The 20,160-nt window shown below is 41.1% G+C and overlaps 1 protein-coding gene across 3 annotated transcripts in view; it reads right to left on the reverse strand.

The window, feature by feature from the left end:
• Positions 1 to 20,160, reverse strand: part of dlgap1b (discs, large (Drosophila) homolog-associated protein 1b) — a 71,107-nt gene that overhangs the window by 37,239 nt on the left and 13,708 nt on the right. For all 3 annotated transcript variants that reach the window (XR_013627752.1, XM_058060867.2, XM_058060866.2), the window contains exon 2: positions 5,185 to 5,261. The gene's annotated coding sequence lies outside the window, so the exon portion shown is untranslated. The remainder of the gene's footprint in view (positions 1 to 5,184; positions 5,262 to 20,160) is intronic.

Consider the following 20,160-nt stretch of genomic DNA (forward strand, 5'->3'; position numbering starts at 1 on the left):
GTCTGGCCACTCTACCATACAGGCCTGATTGGTTGATTGCTGCAGAGATGGTTGTCCTTCTGGAAGGCTCTCCTCTCTCCATAGAGGAACGCTGGAGCTCTGACAGAGTGACCATCGGGGCCTTGGTCACCTCCCTGACTAAGGCCCTTCTTCCCCGATCGCTCAGTTTAGAAGGCCGGCCAGCTCTAGGAAGAGTCCTGGTGGTTCCAAACGTCTTCCATTTACGAATAATGGAGGCCACTGTGCTCATTGGGACCTTCAAAGCAGCAGAAATTTTTCTGTATCCTTCCCCAGATTTGTGCCTCAAGACAATCCTGTCTCGCAGGTCTACAGACAGTTCTTTTGACTTCATGCTTGGTGTTTGTGCTCTGACATGCACAGTCAACTGTGGGACCTCATATAGACAGTTATTATATTTCCAAATCATGTCCAATCAACTGAATTTACTGCAGTTGGACTCCAATTGAGCTGTAGAAAGATCTCAAGGATGATCAGTGGAAAAAAGATGCACCTGAGCTCAATTTTGAGCTTCATAGCAAAGGCTGTGAATACTTATGTAAATGTGATTTTTTTGTTTTCTATTTTTAATAAATTCAAAACATGTCAAAAAAAACTTTTTTCACATTGTCATAATGGAGTATTTTGTGTAGAATTTTGAGGTAAGAGATTAATTTAATTCAGTTTGGAATGAGGCTGTAACATGACAAAATGTAGAAAAAGTGAAGCGCTGTGAATACTTTCCGGATGCACTGTATATGTTTATATAATGTTTATATAGTGTACGCCTTGTATACTGGTGTTATGATTGCGGTGTTTTTTTTTCGGTTACGCTGCCATCTTTGATAACTTGCCATCTTGGATGGCAGAGACAATCTTGTGCACGCGCAATGCATTGCGGGCTGTGGGTGCATTTTAGGCCAACAGCATTTGTTTATATCAGAGCTGTGGAGAGATACACAATGTAACAAACACAAGGACCCACACAAAGACAAGGGAACCTCCAAATTTTATGGCTTAACGAGAACACGGTCATCATTTCAGTGGTATGTAAAGGTGAATATAAATGTAAATCTACTCCGGTTCCCATGCTGCATTCTTGCGCATTGAGGGTCACACTGTATTTTTGCATGTCTCATTTTCTATCCATAACACTCTTTTTGGTTGAATTAGATTTCCATTATTATTTACTTTGGTTAGAGTCTGTTTTGGTTTGAGTCAGACCTTCTGACGTTAACCAAGGCACCAGTGTATTTACTAATTCTATGCTGAAATCTCACTCCTGTTAGGGCCATCAATAATTTTCAACATTTTCACGAGCGTACAAACCGTACGAGGGGGGGAGGGGGTTAAGACATCAACGTACGCTTTTTTGAAAACCAGAAAATGTCAATGTCTTTATTTTCGAACCGCGGGACGCAGTCAAATTTTAGCGCAAATAGACTGGTCCCCTGTCGTTGTATGCTATCGCGAGAGCGTACCAGTCCACGCGATACTCCACATAGCTCTGCGTGCTTCGCATTCCAACACAACAATCAGACAATGGCCGACCCCGGTGATTTTGGTTACCTAATTTCGTTCATCAAAAAGAGAATTACTGCCATTCATCGCTCACCGAGCAATGCATACGAACAATACATCAATGTTTACTGCTTTGTGCGTTCGGAAAGAAAGCGGAAGGACGCTGTAGCGGCTGGCCAGGCGGCTTGGAAAGGTTCCAAATCGAAGGAATCGAGTAGGGCGGATTTGTTCCGAAGTGCCGTTGCGAAAATGGAGAAGATCAAAACTAAACCAACCATCCTGAATCTATTTGCCAGCTCTGTGTTTATTTTCTATATTTGGGCATGGACCTGGCTGTGATTGCCATTTTGTGAATTACTCTGTGGTGGTGAATTTGACTTTGTGGACAGTGCAGTAACAATCAATGTGATTTTCACTTCCTGTGATACACTGACTAGACTATAGGTGTGATTGTTAAGCCTTTTCAAAACAGTTGTGGCATCTTTATTGCATACTTCGCATAGAGTTGAGTTCAAGGGTTGTGTCCATCATTTCAAAGAAGATTTTATCTCCTCAGGCTTTTGGAAACCAGGGGCAACTCTTCTGCTCCTTGAGTAATCATGTGTGTATACAAGAAGTATTCCCTTGTTTAAAAAATCCTGTGGAAAACAGTTGTTGCATCAGGACTTTTCTACATGTATCATTTGATAGAAAGAACAATACAAAACGACCAAATTTGTAATACATTTGTATTTTCTTGAAAGAAACATACAAAAAAGAGGCATTTGATATATTTTTGTATCTTGTTCGTGTTCAATACAATGTTGATGGGCAGTGACTGATTGACCAGAGTCCCAAAATACAGCCAGAAAACACTATTGGACATGTTCGAATTTCCTGGCTGCATTGGGTCAGTTGGTCCTATCAACATTTTTCATTTGGGATTGTACTCTTTTTTTTTTGGGGGGGGGGGGGGGGTGCTCAAAAGAGTACTCTTTGTTCTCTTGTGAAAATGTTGAAAATTATGGATGGCCCCTTAGTTAAATGAGTCATCCTGGTTTAGGAAAGTTATACAAAAATTTAACATTGTTGCCAGAGAAGGGTAATAGACCTTATGTGTATTTATCATTTAAAGTTGAAAACGACAGACATGTGAGTTCATAGGGCTGCACGGCGGATGAGTGGTTGGCCCTCGACCATCTCCGTGTGGAGTTTGCATGTTCTCCCTGTACATGCGTGGGTTTTCTCCGGGGAGTCCGGTTTCCTCCCACATTCCAAAAACATGCTAGGTTAATTGGCGACTCCAAATTGTCCATAGGTATGAATGTGAGTGTGAATGGTTATTTATATTGTTGTCTATATGTGCCCTGTGATCGGCTGTCGACCAGTCCAGGGTGTACCCCCGCCTCTCGCACCCCCACGACCCTTGTGAGGATAAGAGGTAGAAAATGAATGAGTGTAAGTTCATTTTGGGAATCACAACAAGTAAATAGCACCAGTTCAGTGGTATAGCCCACTTGTTTGTGTTTTTTGTGGGCTCTTTTACTGTATGTCGTGACTGAAATGTGTCATGTAAAATCCAATTCAACATGTTGACATACTTCCATCTTTGTTAAATCTGAAATAAATAACCCATGCGCGTTCTCTTCCTTTGTTCATTTGCAAAACTTGATCTGAGCTTCAGTCAAGCACGATGAGACGAAACAACAGCATAATAAGGTGCGCGTGCAAGGCTGGGCTTAAAACGCCATTTAGGCAACATACATCCTTTGCAGTTTTAATGCAGGCTTTGTCAAAACACTGGGCAAGCAGAGAGCTGCATGACATTCAAAGTGAATCTGTCATGTAGGAAACAAACACCGCTCAGCGTCCACATAGATGGACGGCTGGAGATTTCCAGCAGACAGCTCCTTTGTTAGCAGCAAACTAATTAGCCACACTGTCATGACTCGCTGTGACAAATGGAGTCATGGCTCACCAGATGCCAAACACGTCAGAGACAATAGGCAATAGGCAATTTTTTGAAAGGTTACATTCACAAAAAGCTTCAATGTAACGAAAATAAAAGTACTACTATGTACTAGTAAGTCTACATACTTTTTTAGACTCGCCATATTACAAATCCCTCTTTATCCTGCTTTGTTAATAAAGTTCAATGCAAAAGGAAATTAATTGGATAAGGTAAGCCACCATCACCATAGCAACCAATACCTTCCCTGTTGGAAAAACATGTGAGGCAAAGATTCATGTCAAATATCTGCAGAGGAAACTGCTGGAAAAAAAAAGGCCATGCGTTGTGATGACTTTCACAATTATATGCCATCTCTGGCATGCGGAAAAGAGGTTACTTCCGGATGATCATACACAATAATGGGAAAATCTATAAACTTCAATTATGGGGATTCTAATAGAAAGCATTTAGAAACACTTTCGTTGTGTGAAGCATGGTGGTGCAGCGTGTGTGTATGTGTGTGTGTGTGTGTGTGTGTGTGAGTGAGAGAGAGAGATGAAAACTTTCCAATATCCTATAATGCCTGTTCAAGAAGTGTTCCCCTCCCTGTGGCATTTGTGGTGTGTTCTTAAGCTTGTGGCGGATAATAAAGCAGAGGCTGCTTCGACATGAACGCTGCTGTTGCTTGTCAGTCGCACAAATGCGGCGAGCGGAGTCAATTAAACTTAACACATCGACCTGCATAATTTAAGCTGCCTCGCTGTGCCTTCCGAGCTGGGAATTGTTGTTTTTAATCCTCTTCCCACTCTCAGAACGTTCATATTGTTCACAACAGGGGGCCAGCGTTGTGTTTATGTGCACGTTTGTACGCTCACAGCGACTGTCACATAGCATTAGCGTCAAACTGCTGCCACATAGCACACAAAGTCATGTGGTTTGATTCCACTTAATTACACGCCATGTAATAAAATAGTGTCAGTAATAAAAGACATGATGATATTGATCATTCAGCCAAATACTACAACATAGTCTTTCATTTTAGATATATACATTCAATATTCAGCATTCACATCCACGCAAATATATAAAGCTTGTGGTCAAAAGTCAGTAACAATTTAGAAATAACGTTTTCTCTTCAAGCATTGAGATTTCATACTTTGTTCAGCAGTACTTGAGCGCTCAAAAAAGTTGCTGTACAAAGTGGTGTGGCTAATTTATAGCTAATTTCATGACATCTCTTCAGAACTACTACTAATTGTTTCAATAGAGTGTCGCTTGTGAGTCAGTGAGGAAACAGTAGCAGGATCACAATCACTCCAATCACTTGCGATCAATCCAATCACAAGCTATCAGTGCACTCACAGCTTGTCAACCTATGAAACCCCTGTGCAAAGAACACTAAACTCATCACACAATAACTTAACACTCAAAATAAATATACAAACAAGTGCAAATATGAGTTTAAATAAGAACAAAATATTTGAGAGATTTTTTCATAGCTCATGATTGGCTCTTGTCGAATAATAACACAACATCAAGCTAGCAGGAGGGTTTGTCGTTGCTTTGAGTGTCCGTCGCCAATTAATTGGACTTACATTATTTCCTTTGGGAAAAACTAATTTGGTTTTCATAAGAAAAACCAAGGTACCATTATACTTACCACTATAAGAAGACCAAGTTCAGTTGAACTGAACCTTTTTTTAGCATCTTGCAGAAGCAGCAGTGGACAAACTGACCTGCTTTATTGTCTCATCTTTGCCGGGTTGTTTTTAATTCGGCCACCTCTGTCCTGTGAGCGTGTTCATCTCTCCACCTGGAAGTGAACAAAGACAGTCAACATTTGAGGAAGTCATCAGCATAAATCAAAAGGCAGCGCTTGCTCTTGCTGTGTCGCTGCTGCCTGCTTTCTGTTGCAAGGCGTTGGTGAATTCTCATTTGGAGATAAAAAAAAAAGAGGCAAAGTACACCAAATCTCTGGTGCTCAGAGCTGAAAAGGAAATCGAACGCTTCGTCTTCAAGCCAAGTGGGGAGATTAAAAGACATTAAAATGGCCGTGAGAATGCAAGCCCAGAGTAGTCGTGTTTGGCTGTACAATCGCACCAATTGGTTGGCTTGATCATAAATCCTGGCTGTTCTGTTCTTGGGGCTGAAAAAGAAAATTCATGGACAGCGTGAGGAGGGAAGAGATAAGGAGGACAGCTTACTCATTTGAAGCCCATTTGCTCTTTTTTCCCCAGGAAGACTCATTTGGAGGCACTCAAACTAAATATTAACCGTTATAACACCTTTAGTAACAACCACTAAGCTACATTCTAATAGTGTCAATATTGTCTTCTTTGATGTCAGTAATGGTTTTTGCTAAAGGTTTGAAGAATTTCTAAAAAAAAATTGATAGACAATATGAAAAAAATTATCCATCCTGAACAACTGCAGTGTTTTCATTGCATGAAATGAGTGTACTGTCCACAGGTGATGAAGAGGAAGTGGCAGATCAGTCCAACTTAGGGGCACAGAACAGATGGTGGTCTGAATGATGACGTCCCAGTGGGACAGGCCGACACACACACACACACACACACACACACACGCTGGCACACAGACAGGTCAAAGGGAGGACAAGCAATCCAGGTGCATCAGATTTCTTCATCACTGTAATTCAATCTAAAGCAGGGGTTTAGAAATCGCTTGCTTTTTTAATGATATTAGCATACTGGAAAAATAATTCATAATAATTTCACAAGAATAAAGTCAGATTATTCAGGAGAAAAAGGTTGTCATCTAATGAGACAAAGTCATTCATTCATTCATTCATTTTCTACTGCTTCATGATGTTCCAAAATAAAACAATTTCACGAGAAAAATTAGCATCAAAGTTTTAATATTATAAGAAACACACGAAAATTTTACATTTTGGAAAATTACGTTGGGGAAAAAGTTGATGACAGGTATAAAGTCAAAATATTACGAGAATAAAGAAGATAATACTCTTTATGATACTTTATAATACTCTTTCATAATACTTGAAAAAAATAGTAAAAAGAAAGTTGAAACATTTGGCAAATAAAAAATAATTTTTTAAGCAATAATTTTAAAAGAATGACTATAATATATAATTTTATTTCAAAATACTGAAATAAAAAAAGATTCTTACCAAAAAATCATGACCTTGTATTATTAAGAAAAATAATGTCATTTTAGTAGCACAGAATTAAAATATTCAAGAAAAAATATTTTTAAAAGTTCTCCTAAACTAATTTTAAATTTTAAAATTAATTAATACATTTTTGTGAACTGAGGTTGGGGAAACGTTATAACATGGGAATAAGGTCCAAATATTATGTAAATAAATTTAAAATATTACAAAAGTAACATTTCCAAAGAATATTTGAGAAGAAAGTTGATATGTATATGACAAATGCAAAAATAGGCTTTATTTTTCTTGAACTACAGCATAACTTCTTAGCATATTTACGTGTGCATCCTTTCATTGTTCAGTTTGTGGCCCTACCCGTGAGCTATAAATTAGATATGACCTTAACAAAGCTGAGACGAGGACGTAAACCTAGCATATTGACCTAGACTGGATTGCTCCATGGGAAAAGTGTGATGATGATGTGAATGATGACGAGGTTAAAGCCGCACTGAGATCTGATGTTTAGCATCAACTTCCAAGGACATGCAACATAGTCAAGAGTATTTAAGCCAAATAATCCTCATGACAGCGTCCACAAACGCAATGCTAATGTGCTCCAAGAAGCTTAAAGGTCTGATAAAGCACACAAGTGGAAAAATGCCAACCACACCATTGTGAAAGTTGACTTCGCACTTCCGCCTTGTGCTGGCCTCACTGTCAATCACGGCGCATGGACTGGGAGGAATTTCAATTTCACACTCAGCTGGGGTGCCAAACACACACATGGCAACACAAACTTTGGAGGTTGAGTGGTGGGTGCGAGGGCCGGAGGGGAGTCTGGCTGGGTAAAATAACATTCAATGTGTGTAAACACAACCTGACGATGAAGGCAATAACACCTATCATCTTTACTGTGGCTGATGTGGGTATGTTACCTTGTATATGCATTTGTAATCTGAGTTTTCACTATGAAACCTTTGGTACACTGCATGAATTCCCTTCTTAAATTTGGATTGTGGTTGCAAAGATCTTACTTGAGAGACGACTAGTGACAATTCAGCATTCTGTGGGGGTTTCTATTCAAATGTAATTCTGAATTTTGCACAGGCCTGTACTTATGCTCTTGTTCAGCAGCTTCAGTCAGATTGCGGTATGAAGCACTGAGAAGACGCAGCAGGAATGATGTCAGCCTCCAGACACACCAAAGTGGAAAGACAGCAACAACTGAGAGGAACAAGCTGTCCATATGCTGTAGTGTGATAGTGAAATAGGCCTCTGTATTATAAATCTCTTCCAGTGCAATCAATGAGGGAAAGCGATACATAAAAGATGAGGCAGTTTGACCTCTGCACCTTGGGAAGAGGATGCTGGGGGGGGGGGGGGGGATTTGCAGGCAGGAGGAGAAAGCGATAAAAACTCCATCAGGGCAGACTTTGAAGTGGTAGCAGATGATGATGGGCTGTAGAGACCCTTGCAGTTCTTCACCCCAGAGACCTCACAGTGAGTCAGCAAGCTCCAATAACCTGGTCCACCATCATGCACCATCTTTGCGCTCCAACTTAAGCTAGCATCATCTCTACTGACCTCACAGCAGCATGCTGACTGAACGAAGGCAGAAGCTGCGTGGCCGAAACAAACAAATCCTCGACTCATGGAGTACGACGCAGGGCAGATGCAACACGCTTCAACAAGGACTCAAAAACGCCACGGTCGAATGCCAAAGGCCCACGGTCGGTGACTCAATAATTTCAAATGAGAAAATACAAAATAGAAAACTCCAATTCAATTTGAAATTTGAATCAGTGACACTGCTCATTTCCTGGAGAAACAGGCACAACACCAACACGTATGCATGCGCAGTTTGCAATGTTGTACAATGGCAGACGGCACCCCCGGAAACAGTGCTCCTGGGAGTTTGTTCCCCAGTCTGGACATATTTTGGATTAGCAAAGGATTCTGAGAGGAAAATTGAGGACAATCAAGCTATAAAATTCTGGCTACAAAAGTCTCGGCCAACAGGACCAACACTTAAAACAGACCAAGGAAATCCAAGGAAATAAAGTTGAAATAGGTTCCAGAAGAAGATCGAGAAAGCTTTCTGGAGGTTACCATGTGGAGCTGCTCTATAGGTGTCCACAAAGGGCAGAAAATGATTATAATAAGTCACCTTTAATATTGTGATAATTATAACCAAGATAATTATGGTCACAATAATCGTGATATTAAAACTTCATAGCAAAAAACACAAGGTTTTCATAAAGTTGCTGTTTTTAGCAATCTGTTGTAAAAACATTACTCACGGATGAGGACAGGAACTTTGCTGTTTGCTGTAGGACCTACGAATAAAATACTTGTCAAAGATCCTTTATACAGCATGAGGGGACAGCTTTGCAAAATGCTGGTCAAAGATCCTGTGTTTGACAGCACTGTAGTGATTTTAGGAATCTGCCAGAATAATGGTGTCATGGTGTGGGCTGATCTGATGTCAATCTGAGATCTGGCCCCTGGACTGCCAATTTAATAGACCTGACCTTGACAAAAAAAACAGTAGTGAAGAATCCACATATTTAAGTTTGTTGATAACAATGTAATTCAGTGTCGGACTGGAAAACAAAAGTCTTTTAGTCAATCTGTACTTGATCTTCCAAGGCTATCTTTGCAATAAGCCCACTTCCTTTTCATGCACGCTTTTGTTCCTTTTCTCATACATAAGCTGTGTCCTCACTTTATTCCCCCTGCAGACAATCTCTTCTTTTCTCCTTCTCCTCACATCACTCTGGCCCACTCTTTCACAATCACCGCAGCCATCTATCAGAATATTTTCTATAACTGGATGGCAGATTTCTGGCCTGACAAAGCATTAGCCATTTGGAGTACAGTGGAGATACTCTGACGTAATATTAACAAGAAATGTGAGTACACAAACGTGGTCCAGGTGCTTTCCTCTGAAGACACACAACTGGCTTGTGAATGACTGGCAGGTGGCTGGGTGTACATGCAAATAAGCTAAAGGGAAAGCAGTGGGCTTGGTGATTAAGCGGACACACACAGGGCGGCCGAATCGATATGAACTAATCCTGTGCCAATTAAGAAACCATAGTTCAGTGCCCGCAACCCAATTCAGTTTCTTCCATGGTTCTCTGTGTGAACCAATTGATTGAGCTTCCTGTGCAGATGGCTGACAAATGAGAGAACACTTTGTTGAAGGATTTTTAAAATGCATTGATTGCAGCTCTGACAATGCATCACACTTCACCAGCCTGTTACCTCAGTGCAGCTTAACTTACATAATAGAAGGTTGTAGTTTTTCTTGGTCTTACCAGGAAGCCTGCAAAGTTTCTGTAGGATGGGGGGTGATGTGATGGAATGAAGGGGTTTCTTGTTATGATCCGAGCAATAGTTGAAGATTGTGGGAGGGTGAAAGAGGAGAGAGTTGCAATAGTTGATATTGGAGGTGACCAGACTAAACAGTGAGAGAGGGGCGAAACCGGTTAATGTTGCAAAAGTGCAATACTGAATGATGACATATATTGATACGGGATTGGAAAGACTATTCAAGATGACACCTAGACTCTCTACCTGAGGGGAGGGGGAGACTGAGTTGCTGTCAAAGGTGATGGAGAAACTGTCAACTTTAGAGTGTTGATTTTGTTCCAGTAAGGAGCTCGGTTTTGTCACTGTTTGAGATGAACCAGGATTAGATTTCAGACAAGCAGGGGGTGATGAGTATGGAGTTTGGTTTACTAGAGAGGCAGAGCTCACTGTCATCAGTGAAGCAGTCTGGGGTGGCCTAGGACACAAACTGTCCAGGTTTGGAAGAAAATCTGATTGGTGACAGCCTCAGAGTGACTTGATGCTGCATGCATGTGTCAAGGACACAACTTGTGTTGTGTCTGAATGTTACCGTAGTTACAGCACTGCAATAAATAGACGGCTGTCAATCGACCTATTGATCGACCCTACTCCTGATGGCCAGAACCCTTTGCAGTATCTCGTTTTGATCCTCGCTCCCTCACTATATGCCGTTGTTTCAGTTATTATTATAAATGATAAATGATTGCTGTTTCATGGTAGACTATGGTCTATAATTAGTCAAATCCTATTGAAATAGAGGTGATATGCAGTATTCTGGTAACTAGGTGGCAAAAATGACAACATTGATGAGACATCCTTAGCACTGCATGAAGTCATGATGTCATGCCACGGCATGTCTGACATAATAGAAAAAAAAGAAATATAGAAAACAATAGATAGAAAATAAGTTATCCTCCCGTCCTGTAAGGAAGTGGTACATTTTTGGCTTCTTAAGATTTGAAGAAATAAATCAGAGCCTAGCTGGTCATCTTGCTAGGTTGTTAGCTAGCTGTAGCATAAAGCTTGGGTCAATGCTGTGCTTGAACAAGTTGAAAAGAACATAATTTTTCAAAGAACGTTTAACTGAATGCAACGTATTTGTAAATAAAGAATTTGAATGTGAACCTACAAAAGTATTGTCCACACTAGCGTAACAAACCAGCAAGGGGACTTATTATGCTCATTTTTTGGCATTTCGTATCGACTTGTGGACTCCTATAGAGCAGTTACACACAATAACCTGCACAGAAAGCTTTCTAGATCTGTCCCAGCTGACTTTGGGCATTAGGAAAGGTAGGCCCTGGACTTGTTGCCAGGCAATCCACAAAGGCAAGGGGAGAAAATCCAAACTCCACATACAGTGCATCCGGAAAGTATTCACAGCGCTTCACTTTTTCTACATTTTGTCATGTTACAGCCTCATTCCAAACTGTATTAAATTAATCTCTTACCTCAAAATTCTACACAAAATACTCCATTATGACAATTTGAAAAAGTTCTTTTTTTGACTTTTTTTGAATTTATTAAAAATAGAAAACAAAAAAATCACATTTACATAAGTATTCACAGCCTTTGCCATGAATCTGAAAATTGAGCTCAGGTGCATCTTTTTTCCACTGATCATCCTTGAGATCTTTCTACAGCTTAATTGGAGTCCACCTGCAGTAAATTCAGTTGATTGGACATGATTTGGAAATATAATAACTGTCTATATAAGGTCCCACAGTTGACTGTGCATGTCAGAGCACAAACACCAAGCATGAAGTCAAAAGAACTGTCTGTAGACCTGCGAGACAGGATTGTCTTGAGGCACAAATCTGGGGAAGGATACAGAAAAATGTCTGCTGCTTTGAAGGTCCCAATGAGCACAGTGGCCTCCATTATTCGTAAATGGAAGACGTTTGGAACCACCAGGACTCTTCCTAGAGCTGGCCGGCCTTCTAAACTGAGCGATCGGGGAAGAAGGGCCTTAGTCAGGGAGGTGACCAAGGCCCCGATGGTCACTCTGTCAGAGCTCCAGCGTTCCTCTGTGGAGAGAGGAGAGCCTTCCAGAAAGACAACCATCTCTGCAGCAATCCACCAATCAGGCCTGTATGGTAGAGTGGCCAGACGAAAGCCATCAGACCAGAGAATTTTGTTTCTCATGGTCTGAGAGTCATTCAAGTGCTTTTTGGCAAATTCCAGACGGGCTGCCATGTTCCTTTTACTAAGGAGTGGCTTTCGTCTGGCCACTCTACCATACAGGCCTGGTGGATTGCTGCAGGTGGATTGCTGCAGAGATGGTTGTCCTTCTGGGAGGCTCTCCTCTCTCCACAGAGGAACGCTGGAGCTCTGACAGAGTGACCATCGGGGCCTTGGTCACCTCCCTGACTAAGGCCCTTCTTCCCAGATCGCTCAGTTTAGAAGGCCGGCCAGCTCTAGGAAGAGTCCTGGTGGTTCCAAACGTCTTCCATTTACGAATAATGGAGGCCACTGTGCTCATTGGGACCTTCAAAGCAGCAGAAATTTTTCTGTATCCTTCCCCAGATTTGTGCCTCAAGACAATCCTGTCTCGCAGGTCTACAGACAGTTCTTTTGACTTCATGCTTGGTGTTTGTGCTCTGACATGCACAGTCAACTGTGGGACCTTATATAGACAGTTATTATATTTCCAAATCATGTCCAATCAACTGAATTTACTGCAGTTGGACTCCAATTAAGCTGTAGAAAGATCTCAAGAATGATCAGTGGAAAAAAGATGCACCTGAGCTCAATTTTCGGCTTCATGGCAAAGGCTGTGAATACTTATGTAAATTTGATTTTTTTGTTTTCTATTTTTAATAAATTCAAAAAAAGTCAAAAAAAAAACTTTTTCACATTGTCATAATGGAGTATTTTGTGTAGAATTTTGAGGTAAGAGATTAATTTAATACAGTTTGGAATGAGGCTGTAACATGACAAAATGTAGAAAAAGTGAAGCGCTGTGAATACTTTCCGGATGCACTGTAGAGATGCAAACACACAGATTCAAACCGAGGCCAACATGCTAACCACAACAAAGAAATGAGCAGATTTAAGTCAAGGGGAGGGAGGAGGCCTCAATCTTGAGGGATTTAGCTGATATTTAGAAAGAAAATGACTATATAATCTGCATTTAAATACAAATCAGAAGGGATAAAGCAGAGTGACTTTAAGAGCATGTCTGAATAACAAGTAAGTGCTTTGGCTGGAACATGACATTAAAGTGCACCTGAGACCAAAAATGTTGGAAAAAACCAATAACAAAAATCAAAATATTCACTTAATCACCGTTTTTGTCACACTGCTGCAACCTAAACCCATTTAACAAATTGGCCACAACGCATAGACTGTGGGATACACAAAACACCATGATTTATTCACTTATATATTTTTAAAAATAAGCAATAAGCGATATTCAAAGGTTGACGATAACTACAAGGTCAGCAGTACTGTTAATGTCTTCATTCATGCTTGAAAGATGGTGGGGCCAACAACTATTGTGGAGCTGCAACACTGGAGTAATGAGTGATGATGATGAGACTCTAGGAAGGGCAACGTTGATGAGTGATGCAAGATGTCCAGTCCAAAGACCAACAGGTATCTACAAGGTTAAAGGGGACTTATTATGCTCATTTTTCAACCCTTTGTGTTGGGTTTTGGACTCCTATAGAGCAGCTACACACGATAACCGGCACAGAAAACTTTCTAGATCTTCCAGCACCTATTCCAGCTGTATTTCCTTGGATTTGTGCTTCCCGCCAAAACGGTCTGTTTTAATTTATTCTGCCCAATGCCCGCCTCCAGGCACGCCCACTGCACAGTGATTGGTCACATGCCCCAAGTGCTTCCTAACTACGAACGAACCCCACTTTCTAATATAGTGGCTATAAGAGCTGACAGTAAATGAATAAAGTCTTTAAAGAGCTAACTGAAAAGTGTTGAGGAGCTAGGCAGCTCATGATCTACTGGCTGGAGACCCCTGACTTACCATGTATGAACTCAGAGTGGCAACTTAGCACCGCTGGTGCAGTGGGCTCAGGAGAAACCAGATGTATGCGCTTGCCTCCAACCTCGCCTGCCTGAGGAGGAGCACTCATTGTCGGACACACATTGTCAGAGGCACTGTTGGTGCTGTGGAGCTCAGAAGCCGAACGTGAGGGCGCCGCGTGAACGGACACCAAGCGCCTTGTTTCTGGTTACAGCAACAGTTTGGAGGATATTTCACATTCATGTTCACAAAAACAGTCCCGTATGAAATGCCGTTGACAGATGAAAATATTTTTTTCTTGCTCCAATAACTTGTGCCTCAGCTTGCCTTGTAAACAGAGAAGCATAGCTTGGAGGAGGAGACCCAGCTGCTCCTCTGTGACATCACAAAGGCACAGTTTTTCAACACCCTCTGAAACAGAGTGTTTTGAGCCATCCCAAACTTCTTTCAGGGCTCACTTTCAAATGCTTAGACCTCAATATCTGAAACTTTGGCATCGTTTAACATAAGGATACAACATTCTAACTACATTTATACGTAGGTCAGAAAAGGGGGGAAAGCATAATAGGTCTCCTTTAAACATTCACACACACTACTGCCAAGTAAGCAGAATTAACAAAAGATCAGGCTGCATGACCTCCCTGCCATTATCATGCAAATGTTTGCATCACCATGCGCTGCTGTGCACACGTGTATGTACTGTAGCTCATTTGGCCTCGGGCGTTGCGTTCCTGCTCCAAAGTTTCTCATATCAAAGTTCCTTTCATCTGAACCTTGGACTGAAGGGCAGCTAGTGCTGCTGCCTTTGACAGATCCTGAGCTTTTGTTTGCACGCCAAGTCCACCATGATGGCACGCACATCCACACAATGTACATATTTGCATGTGGAGACACACTGCTTCCATCTGCTCTCACTCTGACATAAGAAGAGTCTAAAGGCATTCCAACAGTGACTATTGTGAGTGTAGCAGTATTCAGATTCTGATTTTTTGGCTCCGTACGGAGGCATAGCAAGTTTCCACATTTAGTGACTGACAGGGCAGTGTGAAGAAGAAGCTACAGCCTATAAAGCCTCATCAATGTTACTGTTACTGTTTGGGAGCACTTGGCCTTCCCGGTGAAACAGGTCAACTAGACAAAGACAAATGGTTTACACGAATCATTAAAGCTGTCGAAACAAAAGCTAAGCAGTTTTGTTTTGCATTTTGTTTCTTTACTGGCCAAATATGAACCAACCCGTGACCATAACATTAAAGTACACGGTAAACTGTGATGTTGGCCTGTACACATGATAACAAGCCACTATTGAAAACGCCTACATCATTTCATGACAGCATCGTCTGGATGAGATTTCAACATCCCAAGTATGCTGGACTAATCTGTAGTGAAGTTAGTCAGGCTATCAGCAGCAGACAGACACCCTACTCAACTTGATGAATATAAGATTCCGTGCAACCTAATCACCATGCTACCAATTAAGAGGGAACATGCTTACCACTTCATTGATTTGGACCATTGATTCCTGATGTTTAACAAATTACTTTGTTAGGTTCAGAAATTCCATTCACCTAATCGGAAATAATGTAGCAGCAGTTCCCCACCCCTGGTTACCTGGTTTTGCGGCCCCCTGGCAGTCTAACTTTCCTCCTTTATATGGCAAACGTGGCCAATGGCACTCATCACAAAGGCGGGGGGCTGCACGGGAGTCGAGTGGTTAGCACGCACACCTCACAGCGAGGAGACCAGGGTTCAATTCCACCCTCGGGCATCTCTGTGCGGAGTTTGCATGTTCTCCCCGTGCATGCATGGGTTTCCTCCGGGTACTCCGGTTTCCTCCCACATTCCAAAAACATGCTAGGTTAATTGGCGACTCCAAATTGTCCATAGGTGTGAATGTGAGTGTGAATGGTTGTTTGTCTATATGTGCCCTGTGATTGGCTGGCGACCGGTCCGGGGTGTGCCCCGCCTCTCGCCCGAGGACAGCTGGGTTAGGCTCCAGCAACCCCCGCGACCCTTGTGAGGAAAAAACGGTAGAAAATGAATGAATGAATGAATAAGTGCATAGAATGCATATGAAAGGCATCAATATCAGCAAATTTCACTCATGGGAGATCGGTATTGGAACCAGCAGCATGCATAAGACCCTGATTGGAGAATCTCTACCTTTAAGACCGAAAGTAGCAGCAAAGCTTTCCTCCGTGTGGAAAACAACTCCAGCTGGTGTGACGCTTTAGAATCAGACAATCCTGGCCTGTGTTGTTGGCTTGGGGGCAACACTGCAATGTGGTCCAGTTTGTGAGAATCAATGGACCCGATTGATTGTTTGCCATCCTTCTACTGCAGTCCAATTGATGCAATCTCATCATCATCATAATCACTGAATTTGTTATGTTTGTTTTGGTGCCAAAGAATACTGTAATCATTTACTATACTATCATCTTGTACTCTCATTATTCCTCAGCAAGGGAAAACAATCTCACAAACAAACTCACTGTTATTTTTTTAATCCAAAGTGGGCGGTGATGCTGTATTAAATTTTCCAGCATTTGGAAATTGTATTGTATTTGTGTTTAAAGGGCCAGGGCAGCAAAAAACAGTGACTTAAAAAAAGCTGCTTAGCAAACATAGATTTATTTTTACTATCATAAATTTACATGCACACAGCAGACAAGTGTGACGTTTAATGATGCATGAGGCGAAAGTACAGGTGTCTGCATAAATGAAAACAAAGCATGATATCAGTCATGCATCAGTAAGAGTATAGGCAGCAAAAACAAATACCACTGGATGAGTGGGCGAACTGCGTCCCCTCCCTGATAAACACACACGCCCTTCTCCCTCCTACACACCAAATTATAGTGACAGTGACTGCTCATCCCGCCGGCTGCCTCATCGTCAATGCTGGCCCAGATTTCCTCAGATTATACAAATGACATCATCAAGCGTGTGTTTGTGTGTGTGTTTTGCTGCTTTGTGTTTGCATTGTCCCTATCCTGCACCACAAAGGCATGTGTGCACATGTAAGCTCTCAAGATAATGTAAATAAAAATACAATATATAACGAGTCCCTGCAGTATACTTCATCACAGCAAACAGGCTTTCATGACGAGAATGGCGTGCTTGCCTCAATAACACAGGTGCATCTGCTGCTCTGCAGACCACTGAATCTCAGAAGACCAAGTGTGCATATATGCAGATCTGACCCAAAGAGTCCTCTCGAAGACAGAATCCCAGCATATGCAAACATTTGTCTCAGTGCGCTGCTTCAAACTCACTGGCGTGCTTCCCTCCCGCTTGTTATCATGCACGTAGAACATTTACGATTATTTTTCCACACACTTCCATTTGAAATACACACAAGGCATATAATACAAATAACAGGACAGAATGACAGCAAAGTGGTCTTGAAGCATAGCCAAGAAGTGTGACCTCAGGTCCCCAAAAAGGTCCAATTAAAAATGCTGCAAATGCTAAAAACGCACATAAACCCCCAACACAGATGCATGACGACAAATGCTATAACTTCAGATACTGGTCTTTAAAGACTTAAGATGTAATATTTGACAGTAATATAGCACAACCAATTTATGACCAAGTGCTGGTGGTCCTTGGGTTACGTATGAGTTCCATTCCTAAACTGGGATGTAAGGCAGATCTCTACCTGAATTAACTGTTAAGGCACTCACATTGTACACAGAACACATAAAATAGTGTAATAAAACACTACATAGGAGAATTCAATCAAACCTTAATACATAGAAAATAATTTACTTTTAGGCTGCAGCCCGCAGGCCTCACAGCTAGGAGACCCTAGCATGCATGCATGGGTTTTCTCCGGGGACTCCGGTTTCCTCCCACGTTCCAAAAACATGATCGTTAATTAGCGACTCCAAATTGTCCATAGGTGTGAATGTGAGTGTGAATGGTTGTTTGTCTATATGTGCCCTGTGATTGGCTGGCGACCAGTCCAGGGTGTACCCCACCTCTTGCCCGAAGACAGCTGGGATAGGCTCCAGCACCCCTGCGACCTTTGTAAGGATAAGCTGAAGAAAATGAATTAATAAATGAATAAATTACTTTTATCCCTGTGGAAGAGGCGGAGAAGCTACAGGATAATTCGCAGTGCCTACAGGCATGCCCATCAGTGTGATGATACGTCCTGCTAGCTTCCCCTTCACCCAAGCCAACGAATGCAAATATGACTTGCAATAGATTCTCCACTAATTTGCAAAATGTGTTCCTTGGCTGTGGAGTCTTGTGTACAGTAGGTGTCATCTAAATACTACAATCATAAAAATGCTAATCGTAGAAGACAAACAGCTAGAGGATCTTCTCTCAATTATCTTATTGCAGCCTTAGAAAAGGTATCCAAAGCTATTGGCGAGTGACGACCCTGACTAAGCCATTTTCTGCTGCCTGTGCATTCTCTCTCTCTCTCTCTGCCAGAAGGAGCTTTGGGTGTCCTCACAGATGCCAGTATTCCATGCTTTGGGCATGCAGGCTTTCACTGTCAGGATGCTTGGCAGCACGGAAAGCATTTGGAGGAAAGAAAACAAAAAGTCCCTTCTTCTCAACAACTGGCTAATTACACTACAAAGGTTCATCTTGACGTCAACGTTGTCAAAGCAGACAAGTAATCTGCTTTCTCATCTCAAATGAGTGAGTAAAATAGGTTTTTTGTTTCTTTAACAATGCAACATGAAGATCAGAGAAAAGCCTCCACATCACTTGACCCAAACATACAGGTTCAAATGAAATGCCCGTAGCATGTGAGTGAGATGAAAATTAATATTGGATAGATAGCGAAACGGTAGAGAAAATGAGTTTGGTGCAAAGAGTTATTGTCAAGTTAACTCAAATAAGCATTTTGGTTGAAAAACTTCCAGCCTGGATGACTATGGCATTATAAGTCTGTTAGATTCCACAGAATCAATTTAACATGCACACCAATACACTTCGTTAAGCACCATGACAATCAGCCATCGTTCCGCCAGAAGGTAAACACATGTAGATGGCAATGCAGACATTATCAGTCTGCTTCATCGGGTTTGCAAATTTATATTTGCTTAGCTTCCTACAAGGAACAAAACACATAATGGTCTGTAGTAAATATGCACTGATCCATCAGCTGCCCAGTTCCTTCATGTTCATTCATCAACCACTGGCGGATCCTTACATATGAAAGAAACTTTTTTATGATATAATTTTATATTTATCAAACAATATATCCAAATAGCTTACACTACTACAAGGAAAGGACCAGCTATTGAAAAATAAAAGTGATACAATTTGGCAGTTTCATCTGACTCATGTGCACGTTGTAGTTGTTACATTGGTCTACAGGCCAAATGATTCCAGAGAAAAAGTTTTGAAATTGTTCTTTGGTTAGGTCAGTAATAAAGAAAAACTAAGCAGAAGTGCAGATTGGCTATAGTTTCGAAGATACAGTCTTGGGTAAAATGGGAATTAAAGCAAAGTTATTATTTTATCAGAATGTATCGTGTGCCCACACGCAACCAGTTCTACCTGAAAGCCTGTCTTCACTTTCCAATACATTCATTTTAACATGTCTACAGTTTGGACACAAAATGTTATTTGCAGAAATCTCTCAGAAGACAATATGCATGCATGTAGAGAAATTTCATGAACTGGAGTAGAAACTGGCTTTTGCATCAGAGTTTCTTGGAAACGCAGAGGCAGATAATTATAAGCAGCTAGTGGCAAACCTTCTGAAATCCTCCAAAGCCCTTGGCTGCAATATGTCACTGATGTTTGTGAAGCTAAATTGCCTATATCTATTTTATAAACAGATGTGGTTTTGATGTAAAACAAAATAAATACCTTGAAGACAATAGCTAACCAGCACAGTTACCAATTGATTTTCAATTCATCTTAATAAAATAAACTAGATTTAGCCACTTTTATCTTGGAAATGTGTAAACTATTACTTTAAAAAATCACTCTTGGCCATTTTCATTTTGTAAAAGTTGCTCTACAACAGGGGTGCTCACACTTTTTCAGCATGCGAGCTACTTTTAAAATGACAGAGTCACAATGATCTACCCACTACAAAAATGCAAAACATCTATTTATTTTCAAATGTATTGAGGATTATTTGTATGTACAATGTATGTTGATGTACCTTACATAACCAAATGAGCCAATATTGCAAAACACACATAATTAACTATTAAAATTTTTTGTAATTACCTGAGTTTACTTTGATGACTTGCACTG

Source organism: Doryrhamphus excisus, linkage group LG7, assembly GCF_037039965.1.
Source record: "Doryrhamphus excisus strain RoL-2023G ecotype Guam linkage group LG7, RoL_Dexc_Guam_v1.1, whole genome shotgun sequence".
Taxonomy (NCBI): Eukaryota; Metazoa; Chordata; class Actinopteri; order Syngnathiformes; family Syngnathidae; genus Doryrhamphus; species Doryrhamphus excisus.